This window comes from Zootoca vivipara, chromosome 8 (genome assembly GCF_965207765.1).
Source record: "Zootoca vivipara chromosome 8, rZooViv2.hap1.1, whole genome shotgun sequence".
NCBI lineage: Eukaryota > Metazoa > Chordata > Lepidosauria > Squamata > Lacertidae > Zootoca > Zootoca vivipara.
The window spans coordinates 11,324,379-11,330,378 of NC_142591.1; positions in this window are offsets into that span (position 1 = coordinate 11,324,379).

Genomic DNA, 6,000 nt, shown 5'->3' on the forward strand with positions numbered 1-6,000 from the left:
CCTGAACAATTAAGTACTTCTGCATTTTTCATATGAGGCAGCATACATGCCATCATATTTGTGTTTCTGCATTTCCGAATCTATTTTTTTAAACCTCCTCTGAGCAAAGGAATCAAATAATTTAATTTTCTCTGAATTGTCATTCTGTTCTATCAGCTTTTGAGGCTTTAAAAAAATGAATACTTTAATGTTCACCCCCTCCTGCGTTGCTATTTCATTTACAAAACCTTGTTAGATTCACGCGAAGGACATTTGTCTTTAATGATCAAAGACAAGCAGCCACCATGAAAGAGGCTGTTCAAAAAAAGATAATTCAAACAAGGATGCATTCCAAAGACAGAGGCAATAATACACATCTATCCTAGAGATCACCTTACAAATCTTAATGTTGTCCAAAGTTCCTCTGAGGGATTAATGAAATATACATCCCTTCAACAATCTTTCAAACTTGATTTATTTCATCTTCTCTCTTCGCCAGCATTTGTATGCCAACATGTAGCAAGAAGGAGGTGGAGTATTCTACAGAGCCAGTGATCACTCATTAACTGATGGGGGTTTAAGATGGCCACAACAGTGTGCCCAGATGACCTAACTGCTTGTGCATCAGCACATGTGCACCTGAGCATCAAGGCCCACTCCCTCCAAAAACAGTCTCTCCATGTAGTGCAGGAACCTGTGGCTTCATGGCCTGTGTATCACCTCTCTTTCACACCAAGGTCTGGCGCAGGTAGTCCTACTCTTGGCACTATTTAAGTGCGCTTGTTTTGCAAATGTTATTATGCAAGCTACACCTGAAATTCTGCATTGGATCTAAAAGTAATGTGCTCCGTCTTCTTTTGCATCTGGTTGTCCCAGCACCATTAAAGAACTTTGCAATGTTCTACTGACATTAAGAAAGTGACTCCAAGGCACAGAGGGCCTTTCCAGACGCAGGTCAGCAGGAGTCTGCCTCAGTGACCCTGCAGATTCCAAACTGGCCTGAGGCTCATTCTGAGGGAGAGCATCCAGACAGAATGGGGTTGGTTCCTATTTCTGCTCCTATGGATGGGGTTTCAGATTGAATGTGGGAGCCAGGATCTGAAGCTCTGCCACCACCTCTCCAACTACCTAGGTTGCCCATCTACCAAGGAGAGGAGATTCCAACACACAAGGAAAATCCTTGCCCTGGTGGAACAACAATGCTTCATCGTTGTACTACTTGCACTATTGTGATGACAACACATTGCGGAACCCACCCACAATGAAACACCAGTCTTGAGGGGTCCTAACCCTGTTCACTCAGAAGCAAGTCCCACTGCGTTCAAGTAAACATGCACAGGTTGAACCTTCCCTTGTAAGTTCATTCCACCAAAAAGACTGGGCATGCATGCCCATGGTACAGCCACAGTTAAATTCTTTTAAGACTCATCAGCTTGAAAGTTAAAGCACATACATGACCCATTCCCACTGAAACAAATGCTTCACTTTGGTGGTTTTCACACCCAGTGTGCTTAGTACAGGAGTGCCAGTTGACATTTCTGAACTTTTGTAATATATTGAGCTTCTTTATAAAAGAGAAAATATTAAGGCTGAAGGTACGACTTTAGCCTGAGAGTTTCTAAGCCTTAGGTAATGCTTCTCAAATGTGTAGAGCTTGGATCTATCTTCACGCGATCAGCCGTGTGAGCAGTTATAATGCCAACTCAACTGAATTAAACCAAAAATTTAGCATTCACAGTTCAAAACTCATTTATCCCTATTAGTGTCAACTGAAATTTCTCCATGCCAGACCTTTCTTTTTTTAAAAAAATGTATTCGTTAATACGTTTAGAGCATTTGGGATTAAAGGTATAACTACCAGTATTACATGTCGTTCTAGGACTTGTTCTTTCTGTAGTACTTATGCACATTAGGAACATATCTGAATATCCTTTCCGAAAAGCCTGAAGACAATCATCATGTAGTTTCAGACCTTGACAAGCAGAATTATGGGGGCGGGGGGCGGAGGAACTATCACTAATGTGTATTTTTTCCAGAAGCTGCCAAGTTAAGCCCATAAGACAGAATAGGGGTCAAAAAAGATTCCTCTGTGTGAAAATCCTGTTACAATTTTTAGATTGTGTCCCTGCTGTTTTATATCTGAGTATAGCTTGTTGTACTTTACACTGACATCCTTATAAAAGTTTAGGATTTTGGAATTTCTACTCATTTCAAAATTTGGAATTTACTAACTGCTGCTAAAACGTGACAGATAGAATGAATAAATGGTCTGAATTTTTTAAACAATACATGGTCTAACTTGATGCTCAGCTGAACTTCTATCAGTTCGGGGAAACAGGTCTCATGAATTATAACAATTTTAGTTATAATTCAGTTCATTTTGTCGCTGTTGCCCTTTAGATGTTCAGGGTGATTAAAATGAGAAATCATTTTGAAGGAGTCAGTTCATGAGAACAGTCAAAGTGAGAAAAGTGAGGCAATTACAATCTGAGGTAAGTAGCACTCATCTGTACAATATACAGTACTAATTTGGTTTTTCAGTGCTTGCTTCCATGATAACAGAACAAAGAGCCATTTTGCTAAAGTGCACACACAAAAACACCCACCTTAATGCCCAATTAAATATGCAAGGTAGACCTCACAGCATTGATAAGTAAATTTCCTTAGTCCAGCTATCATACTTTTATATTTACAAAATATTAGTAGCAGCTTGGAAATATCTGAACACATCATGTTCTGGCCTTGAAAACTTCCAGGCAGCCCCACAGATAAAATGATCAAGCAAGAAGGGTTCCCCAGCTAATGAAGCATCTCATTCCCAATGACCAAGTGTCAAGGCAACAGGTGAGTTAGACTGCTGTGCAAGTTCAGCAGCATGCAGAGAAGGCTATGTCAAAGCAAATTTGCAGTGCAATCCTAGATATATCTACTCAGAAGTAAGTCCTATTGCATTCAGTTGTGCTTACTGAGAGCCAGTGTGGTGTAGTGGTTAAGAGCGGTAGACTGGTAATCTGGGGAACCAGGTTCGCTTATCCGCTCCTCCACATGCAGTTGATGGGTGACCTTGGGCTAGTCACACTTCTCTGAAGTCTCTCAGCCTCACTCACCTCACAGAGTGTTTGTTGTGGGGGAGGAAGGGGAAGGAGAATGTTAGCCGCTTTGAGACTCCTTCGGGTAGTGATAAAGCAGGATATCAAATCCAAACTCTTCTCTTCTTCTTATATCCAGGAAAGGGGTTGATATTGCAGTCTAATTCAATACCCAACGATAACAACTATGCAAGTAGAAAGCTAGCAGGGGTATGGAGCATGTTGACATTAATGGCATGGGAAACTATAGTCATGTAGTCCTAGAAGCAAAATGTAGGTTGCAAGGTAGGAGGTTGAATGCTAGGACCTTCAAATTAGCTTTCTCTTAAATGGTGCCTGTCCCCCACACAGGGGCAGCTAGATAGACAGAGCCAAGAAGTCTCAAGGCATGGGTGAAACACTGGTGATGGGAGGAGGGGGTTTGCTATGGGACACATAGCCTGTAAAAAGGGGTTGGCTTCATTTGAACCAACACGGATTTAGACAATTATGGGTTTCTAAGTTTGGACCAGACTAAACTTCACTTGCTAGTGTTTTGGCTTTAGTAGCACTTAGTGGATAAAGTAGTTATTGTGTTGTTGAACCATACTGGAATAATTTCGACTCCAAATGTCTTTGACTATAGTATTTTATTTTCCTGAATTCATTTTAAATTAGGGTCGTCAAATTAACACACAAACACATACAGAGGGAGGAGGCTGAAGTACCACTGAGCAATGAACACCCCACCCCCTTATTATAGGAGTATGCATGTTATTATGTAGTGACATAGGTTAGAATAAAATGTATCCTGTATTTTTGCTGATATGTAGAAGGGTAAAAAGCTAACTAAATCCGAGAAGCAGTGTTTAAGCTTTCCTTTGATATCAGTTGTTGAACATGCTGGAAAACATAATTTTTATATCATTTTGATGTCTCATTTATATAAGACAAACATTTCCTGTTTCATTATGAATTCTAGGAACTTCTGATTAAAGGTTCTGGCAGCAATCCCAAATGCATTTGATCTGGCAGAATCTCACTGAAGTTGAAATAGTTCTGTTAGCAGAAATGCATTTAGGGTAACAGCCTTGAACATCTGCTTCATTTGTATTCTGGACTGGAGGCGTTAGAAAGCCATAATTTAAGTTGTGACAAAAAAATTTCAGCCAAATTGTGATGAATTACACGAGAGGAAACCCCCCCCACCAAAAAAAAGGGTTCTGTGCATTTGAAAAATAAGAAGCCCCTTGGATTTTCCTCTGTCAGTTGTTTGTGTTTAATGCTGGAGATAGGAGATGGGGGAAATCGAGATTTAAAAATGATCACAATTTTTGTTGCTGCTTAAAAAAAAAAAATTAGATGGAATGAGAAATGATGCGGGAGATCCATGATTGTATCTATCAGTGCTTTTTCTTTGCTTAAAAGAAGTCAGGGGGTTTGGGGGCTTGGAGTAGGCCTGCAGCACTCCCCTAAAGGCAATCACTCTTCAAAGCTGTAATGTGGGGGTACAGACACCCCTGTTGTCAACATTACGTGCTATAATATATTAATAAATTAAATTAATTAATGGGATGCCAGTTTCTTTCCTTTGGATTTGTATGAATCTTCTAACATTTTTTAAAAACTTCCATAATAACAAATATTGCATAAATTGTGGTGGTTAAAATAGAGACAAGTAATTTGTGCGCTTTCAAGACTTTGTGTTTTACTTCCATTGAGTTAATGCCACTTTTCTATAAAAGGCATTCAGTTCATAGCTGCCAAGTTATCCCTTATTTTAAGGGATTTTCCCTTATGCTGAATAGGCTTCCTCGCGAGAAAAGGGAAAACTTGGCAGCTATGATTCAGTTGCCAACTCGGCATCAAGTTCACCTCTCCCCTAGTACTACATACTTGGTGCCCTCCTTACACCATAGTGCTTTGCTTTTTCTTGGTTTTCTATCTCCACATATCTTGATGCTCAGGAGTAGGCAAGGAACCAGAGAACAACAGAGTTAAGTTAGGTGTTACCAGGGGTTGGGGGGTTGACAAGAGGCTGGCATTTTTGGTGGTAAACTAATGCTTTTTGCAATGTTTCCATCCTGAGTTTTCTAAGGAACAGTTGTGCACAATAAACAACCACCACCACAAGTCAATAAATAATCAATGGCTATTATGATAAGAAATTGGAAATCTGAGTTCTTTCCTCTTTGTATTTTCCCCTTTACTCAGCCTCCTATTACAATCCTATCCCTTCATTTTTTTTAAAAAAAATGAAAAGTGTATATTTTCCCTTTATATGGTCAGCTGAGCAAAATGTTGCAGATAAACTGGACACTCTTCCCTACATTTTCTCACCACATTTAGGATGTTGATTCAGATAGGCAACTGGGGAAATCTATAGAGGATCAGCTTCTTTCTTTCTTAGAGCTGTCACTAGAGTCCATGAACATTATTATAATTAATTTCAGGGAATTCAGAGGTAATCGAACCAGCCAAAGAGGGTGGCTCAAGTCATGCTGCTATTGCAAAATTGACTCTTACTGTTTACATGATTACATTATAAATGCTAGTGCTCAAGGCACAGTGCCTTAGCCTGGTCTTCAATTATATCTTGCTTTGTAAGGTGCCAGCCTAGGTGAATCATTTATAACAAAGATTATTTTTATACAAACAATGAACAGAAAATGCAAAGTGTCATATTGTGTCTCTAGGCAATAATAACAATGCCCCCAGAGAGTAATAAATGAGCAGAGCAAACCCATCCTCAGGTTATTCCTGCTGGGTAAGATAGGATCTCCAGGTAAATGTCCTTACATGGGTTGAATAGAGAAATATGCAGTAAATTTACACTAATGGTAGCTACTGCTAGCAAAAACCGTATTCTGGTGGGACATTGACAGCAGAAAGAGGAAACTGCTTAGAGTCAGGGCCGTGGCAAGAAAGAACATGGATTCTATGTTTTCCCAGG